Source organism: Squalius cephalus (assembly GCF_949319135.1).
Source record: "Squalius cephalus genome assembly, chromosome: 1".
Taxonomy (NCBI): Eukaryota; Metazoa; Chordata; class Actinopteri; order Cypriniformes; family Leuciscidae; genus Squalius; species Squalius cephalus.
Genome location: NC_137122.1, coordinates 56,104,885 through 56,113,130, shown reverse-complemented (window position 1 = coordinate 56,113,130; position 8,246 = coordinate 56,104,885). Strand labels below are relative to the sequence as shown.

The following is an 8,246-nucleotide window of genomic DNA, read 5'->3' as shown; positions in this document are numbered from 1 at the left end:
TGCAGCTTGGCCGGCGGTGGCGGCGTAGACGCGACCAGCGAGAGCTGACGTGGTGCAGCACGGCTTGGATGGGTGGACCGTCTTAGTTCTCCATCCGCTGGAGGTGGGCGTGCAGAGATGCGCGGCCACAGCCTCTTCTAGGGTGGGCATCCTGTCATACATCTTTTTCCTCGCCGCTGTCGATGATCGAGAGCATAGCAGAGGTAGAGGATTTCATGCACGCTGAATACGGGGCGCGCCGTCGTGAACTTCAGGCAAGCAGGGCGCTGGTCTCTGGTGGGGGGCCTGCTGGCGCCCTTGCAGTAAGCACCCATCGAGCCTGCTCACGGTGGGCTTCTCAGGCAGCGACCACTCGATGCCAAGGTCGCTAACGGCCTTTGTGAGGATGCGGATAAGCTCAGCGTCGACGTTCACCCTGGCTCCGTCACAGCTGGCCTGACACTGTAAGGCGGGGTCTGGTGTAGAGCTCAGCCAATCCTCTCCCTCAGACGCAGCGAGTGAAAGGGCCGAATGAGATGAGGTCTGCCAGAGATCCATCCGCGAGAACAGCACTGGTGAGGGGATCTCGCGAGGAGAAGGCAAGAGGCGTGGGGAAAGGGCCGGCACGGAATCGCCCTTCTCTCTCTTCTCAGGCATCCTTTGCGCACGTCGCTTCTTCCATCGAGGCTTGAGAATAGGAAGCGAGAGCAGGATGGCGATGAGAATGCTGTCACAGTGTAGGCAGCCACACTGGTTGAGTGCAGCTGTAGCGTGGGCGAGGCCCAGGCACGGCGCGCAATCGTTGTGACTGTCCCCATCGTGCAGAGGGGCTCCGCACGTTGAACAGTTAGTGAGAGGCATTTGCAACAATGCTCTCGGAAATTTGCTCTTAAAGCTTGTGTCGCGACGCTGAACACGTTGGAAACCTTTGAAAAGGATATAGGCATCTCTCGCCGGATAGCTGCAGGTTAACGGCGATTTCAGGGAGGCAGTGCCGGTCCTCTGAATCTGCTCAGCTGGCAAGTCGCACGTTCCGCTGCAAGCTGGACTTCGACGGCGAGATCTCTAAAGAAGTCAACGATGTGAAGTTTCGCTGAAGGAGATTAAATCTGACTCTATGGCGAGCTGGCCGGGAGCGAAGCACCCTGATTGGTTCGCGCGTCTCAGCCTCCTCGCCATAGGATGCGCAGTTGCTGCAGCACAACCAATGGAAAGCTAGACTCTGCTCTACACTCACTGTGAAGCTGCACTGCGTTTTAAAATAAAGGCTTCAATATTCTCGAGAAAATTAGTTTTCCAAGACGCAACACAAAGTGACCTTTCTCGAAAGGGAACTCAGATGCTTCCTGTCAAAACACCAATAAATCGAATTTATTATCATGCCCTCCTCCTGGAAACAGGAGTTTTTCCATGTGCGTTTGTGTTTTTAAAGGACAAAATACATGTTCCATCATCTAATAGCACCCTGTGAAGCTGACAACCCCACATTGGATTGTATTTTTTTTACAGCCAAATGTATTTGTTTTTCTTATATGGTTTGATTCTATCTATCTATCTATCTATCTATCTATCTATCTATCTATCTATCTATCTATCTATCATAATGTTACTTAATGTTGGTCAAAATAATATGTTTTTAGCTTTTTAATTTATAAACAAAGTTTTTAATTGAAATTAATAACTTAATTGAACCATTAAGTTAAAACTAAACAAAAGCTAAAACTAGCTAATATGAAAGTACAACTTTCCCTTAAGAAAGAACAAAAAACATTTTGTCAATCAATATTTGCTGTTTACTTACTATAATTAAAGGCAATTTCGTCTTTCGTGTGTTAATGTGTATTGTGATGTATTTTAATTAATAATTTCATGTATTAATAATATAATATCTGTTTAATCACAAGTATGTGTGTTAATAAAATACTTGTAAATAAATAAATACATAATTTATCATGTCTATTATAAGCTCATATATATATATATATATATATATATATATATATACATATATATATATATATATAAAACATCTGATGAGCTCACTGAGTGGCCCAATTGAATTTCTCCAGATATCCCATGCTCACTGTTTAGGGAATAGTGCGCACGATGTGGGCAGCATGTGGATTGGAACAGCTTCAGTCATGCACCATCTCGCAGTGCTCTTTCACTGTCATTAATGTACTATTCCTGTTGAATGAGGTTCGGTACAGCCGAGGGAGCTTGTGTTTCACTGACATTTCATTACCGGTGACTCTCTCATTTTCATTACCCTCTGGACATGAAGACGAATTACAGGTGTGATGACGCTTGCGCTCAGAGACCTGGAGAGACACAGAAAGAGAGTGTGCAAGAGTGTGACAGACAGAAATAGCCTTACCGCCGGCTCTGATATAAGGAGCTCTAATGCCACACCTTTGTCAATGCTCTGCCCAATACTGATGATTAAGGATAGCACTGATTCAGCCATTGTTGCTATGGTTACGTCCTCAGCGCTGGTCTCCGGGGCCCCTGGTGTGGATACAGCACTAGATGACTGTATAGGCCTTGTGGAACCTTGATCAGACTATGATGGCTACTGAAATGTTATTTGAATATTAATAGGAAATACGTAGGTTGGGTTCAAATCTTCTTAAAAGGGGTTTGACTCAAAATCTGCCAATATACGCATGTTGTTTTAAAAAACAATAATCAAACATCATTTACTTTCATTCCATTGTTCCACCTCGTGTGTTCTGCACATCAAGGGATCTGTCTCAGCTGAACGGTAGAGGGAAAACCGAAGAGAAATTACAGAACTGCTGGAATAAAAAATGTAGGACACAGTAGGAGAGCATTATGTTGTCATACAGAATTCATAAAGACTTCTGAGCTGCCATACTGATGTGTACAGTAGCGTGTTGTGCTAATGAGACTGTAGACTTGGAGGGTGTGATCCAGATAACCATCACCATCACGTTTCCAAATACAGAAATAGTACATGGTGTATAAACAGTAGGAGCACTGAACACATCTCGAGTTACATGAAAGGAAAATTCATTCAGAATCAGTAAAGCTTGATTTGACATGCAGTTTGACTGATGGATGTATACATTTAATTTCTTTCAGCCGAACACAATCAGAGTTATATTAACTAATATAAATAAATTAATATTACATATAGAATATAAATTTAATTAAATATAAACATCTATTAAATACATTAAATAATATGTCGGTTCAGAGGTCACCCTTCCGCCGGGACTTGACTCTTGTGATCGCGCGTATGGCCGTCTGCTGGAAGCCAGTGATTATGGTTTATAAAGTTTTAAATATGAATTTTTTTCTAACAAAAACACATTGCTTCACTTCAGAAGGCATTTATTAACCTACTGGTTTATGATTACTTTTATGATGTGCTTTTTGGAGCTTCAAAAACTTCAGAAACAATTTCAGCTAACTGCATTTAATTTGCATGAAAATGTTTTTTTTATGCAATGAACATGCAAATATGTTTAGAAAACATTGCATTCAGTTTGCACTTAAATATATTCTTGTAAAGTAAATTAGTTGCATAAGTGCTATTTTTTGGAAAGTGTGCTAAAGTAAGAATGAATATAAAATTGTTGTGACATTGTAAACCACTAAACTCTTATTTGCACTGTTCCAACATGAAGAAGTCCTTTCTCGTCTTGACTTGTTTGGGTAATGTCTCACTCTGTATTATGTGTCACTGGTGTCAAAATTGGTGCGACTCATCTTGGAGCTGCATACGTGAACCAGAATGACATTTGAGACCTACAGCAGAGGAGAGAGTAAATTATGACATAATGTCCATGTTTGGATGAGCTATTTTCCTCATTTCCCCCACTGTCTCCCATTTCACACACACTTTATATTTGAAGAACAGAAAGGTCAGAATAAAATAGCAAGCTCATTGGTTCTGCTCATTGGATAATGCTTGGGTCACTAGCATTGCCTGCCCTTTTCTGCTTATTTGTTAGTGATGAAAATGGTGTTTGTGAGCACTTTAAGGCTGAATACACACACACACACACACAATGACACATGATTGATAGAGCGAGCAAGGGATGGGAAATTGGTCTCTTATCAGCTCTACTCTGGTGCGCTTTGAACACATTCAGCACAAGGTCATCTGGGCTCAGGTAACTCTGGTCGGCTCTCGGTCGATAATGGACCACAGAGATGGAAAAGCTGTTCTGCCACGCCGCTTCAGGCACATTCATACAAACTACAAACAATTTCACCTGCATTTATTATTCACAAGCAAGCCGTTTCAACACTCCCATAAGGAAACATCACTCTCATGACTTTTATTCTACACCACCAAAATGTCACTTTGAAACAAATTTTACCACCATATTCACTCCTTTACCAAAGACTAAGGGCCCTAACATACACCCGATGCAATGCAGCGCAGGCGCAAGTGTTTTTTTGCTAGTTTCAGCCCACGGATATCATTTATACGTCCTGCGCCACGTTATTTACATAGCAAATGCATTTGTGCACCCATGGTCGTGTTGGTCTGAAAACGAGGTGTGTTCTAGCACATTGTTGGCGCGTTGCTATTTTGAGGCAACTGAAATAGACTGCACCATTGACCAACTGAAATCTGGTATAAAGTCAATGTCGCAATATTTTTTTGCTATTTAAAGAGCGCGTTAGTAATGTGCGTCTATAGGCGGGTCCACAACGCGCGTACACTTTGTCCCTTAGATGGTCTGCTTGCACTTTAACCTCACACACGAGCAGATCCGTTTCCTTGCTAGAGAAGCGTTCAGTTTTTCTGCTTGCAAATTCCGCCATGGCGCAAGCGCAACTGGCTTTTAAAGGGAATGGGAGATGAGATTAGACCATGCGCCTGGCGTGCCGACCATTTTTCCAGTCGTTAAACTTGCAAAAGTGGATTTGGACGCCCTAAGTGTACTTGCACCATGCACTTTAGACCATGCGCTTAGATCGTTAAAATGGGGCCCTAAATGTTAAAATTTTATGGAAATGCATGTTAGCTTTGGCAGTTAGCATATGCTGGAAGATGCTGTAACTGTACCATTGCACTGCCAGAAACATGTTTCTCTATCAACAGACTGCAGTATCTGTCCATAAAAGAATGCATGGTATAATACAATCACAGCCAGAATATACTTGCAATTTATTTTACAGCTATGAGGAGCAGGATGCTGAACCAATTAGAATTCATGACTACTCAGCATTACTCCACAGAAATAGACACCAAGTGGTCGATAGAATGTTCTGACATTCACAAATTTATTGCATCATGGTTCATGACTGGTGATTTTTCACTCAAAAAAAGGAGAATTCGGTCATCATTTAATCACCCTAATATTTAAAACCTGTATAACTGCCTTTCTTTTGCAAAACACAAATATATTTTGGAGAATGTTGCCATCCAGACAACCCTGTTGACTTTCATGGTTTGGACCAAAACAAATTACAACCCAATCCCCCTTAATCCTCCTAATTGGCCCTTTGCAAAGACCCGCCCCTTAGTGACCGATAAGCCATGGCGCTCATGACACACATGTCCTCACGCAGTGACAAATACATTGCGGAGCAAAGAGGACACTGACAACATGCCAAAAGACAAGACAGAGCATGTTCTTTGGATATGAAAAATGTATATATTTTTTTAAAGAAATTCAAACAAATACAGTTTTGTGGCTCATTAATGTGTCGTGACAGATCGCTGTTACACATCATTTCAAGCGGCACGTGAACCGATCATCTCTTCCTACTAGTTACAACACAAAATAAACATGAATAAACACCAGAAGGTATGTTGTTTCAACCTCCAAAAGATATCAATACACACCATTTTTCAAGTTCAAGTCTCTTTGGCTGTGTTTCCCAAAAGCATTGTGACATAAGTTTATTGTAAGATAACATCGTCTGTCTGATTTGTTTGTCGGACAAAATGGCAGATTATGTGTTATGATTGGTCAGGTGAGTTTCTGAAGTGAGCATCCAGTGGGTTAGGATCCAGATTTATTAAGAAGAGTGTGAAGAGTGTGAATGGCCAAAGTCCCTTTCAAGGAAAGTCTTTTCACTCGGCGGCCATATTTGCTACGCCTCCGAGCAGCTATTTCGGGCATCCAAGACCAAGTCCTATCTATTTGAATGGGGAAATCCCAAAATCTCAAAAACTTCTCGCCAAATTCACATTTAAATTTTAGCTTTCAAATCAGCAACAAATTCTGACAAGAACTGTCCCATAAATGTAGTTTCTTATTGCTTAAATAAAGCTTTTTCTTTTCAAGCTGGACAAGCCAATGTGCATGTGCAATCATGAGCGTGCGTCTCAAAAAACTAAGGCTGCATCCAAAATGACATATTTCCCTACTTTATAGTATGCAAATAACTGTATGTGACAAAAGTAGTATGACTGAATTCACAATAGTCATAATAAAAAGGACAAAACATACCTGGGATGACCTACTACTTCCGACAAGATTCTGAAGCATGCGATGGACACTTTACTATCCCAATGAGGCAACGGGTGAGGATTTGTGAATGACAGTGAAGCGACATACAGTAACTGACACTGGTAGGTCACATAATGACAACATGGCGGATGTAGAACTTCTGGATTACATTCATTCTACACACATTCATACTATAGAATGTACTTTTTAGCGGTTATGAAGTAATTACTTATTCAAAATAAGTAACTACTCAAGAGAGTATATGATTATGGATGCAGCCAGACTGTTTCAATAGCAAATGGAGCTTCTAACTGCAGCTGTAGTGACATGATGATTTTACCATTCAGCGATTGGCTCTTTAATTTAGAAGGCGGGACTTATCCCACCATATTGCGCATTGCACTTTCTACCATTCATAAGTAAAATGAGTGCACGGTCTTTGTAAAATATTGGGAATTGCAGTGAAGCGACTCAACTGACTCTGTAAGTACCATTATAAGGACAGCATAACGGATGCAGTACATCCGGCTTGCATTTATACCACAAACATTTATACTATATAGAACTTATGGTTTCCAACAGTTGCAAAGTAAGTACTTATTCAAAAGAAGTACCAAGTACCAAAAGTGTGATTTCTGGACTCAGCCAATGTGATGTTAGTCCAGTTTACTTCCATTGTTACTGCATTGCTTTGACCACAATGTATTTATAAGTCTAAATAATGTTGTAATTAACATTATGCCACAAATTCTATCGATTTACTTTACTGAACTAAAAGTGTAAGTGTACTAAAAGGTTAAAGTGTATTTTCTTCCGTGAATATTTTCTTTGACGTGACAGCAAAAAGAAATTATTTCTCCAGAATTGACAAAAAGCCTTTGCTGTTTTGAGGCGCTCTTATCCATAAAAACTGTCGTGTCTTTGTGAAAATAATCAGCAGTCTTGCGCAGCGTGATCTGCATTCGGACCTCTCTGCTGAAACAAGCTTTTCTACAATGTGTGTGCGTGTTTAGTCTGACAGAGACAGAGAGAGTGAGATAATAAACAGAGACCAGCATACTCCAGTAGGCGCCCTGCTGCATGTCAGACTCTTCCTTTCGGTTAGAAGTCTTGTGTGCCAGTGTGTGTGTTTCTTATCTGTAATGCATCCAGCAGATGAAGAGAGCAGATACACGCTCCACATACAGGCTCATAAGTCACATCACTCTACTGTGAGCTGGTCTCGGATGGGAGACGAGAACAGGAAATGAGACGAATGGACAAACAAACGCACTTGTAATGAATTGATGTAACCATAGTAGCAGCACTCGGGCATAGCAAACATTATCCTATGTGTGCATTTGAAGAAACTAATAAATTTCCCCGCTTACACACACACACTTTTAATCGTCATATTTTAAAAAGGTTATTGCTTGATCACAGTGCAAAGACTAGCACTCACCCATCAATAGCTACTTTTCAACACATGATATGCTACATTCAGGTTGTAATTTTGACTTAGAAACCAGTTGTTCTGAAGATGTGAAAAGGTACAAGTAAAATCTCTTTGACAACATAATTATTGATGATGGCAGCAAATACTGTCACACCATAAAATGGCGTCAAACTGAATACCATTTAAATTTGGCAAGAAATGGAAATGTACTTTTTTTATTTCTCAAGTGAAGCAGCAATCAAAAAGAAAAAAAGAAAAACATATAGGGCAGGACTTGATTGATCGCTGTTTGGATTGTAAAAAAGTGTGTGCTGTATAATGGAATGAAGACGGATCTGAATGTGACTGGCTTCACTGCAGTGCGGCCTTACATGCAATATGTCAGAAATCGA

The 8,246-nt window shown here is 40.9% G+C and overlaps 1 long non-coding RNA gene across 1 annotated transcript; it reads right to left on the bottom strand.

Moving 5' to 3' along the window:
- Positions 1-2,048: 2,048 nt before the first annotated feature.
- Positions 2,049-2,742, bottom strand: LOC307155822. The gene is made up of 3 exons (XR_013820588.1): positions 2,683-2,742; positions 2,392-2,554; positions 2,049-2,300 (listed from the first exon to the last, which is right to left on the bottom strand). It is a non-coding gene; the product is annotated as an uncharacterized lncRNA (long non-coding RNA).
- Positions 2,743-8,246: the final 5,504 nt, after the last annotated feature.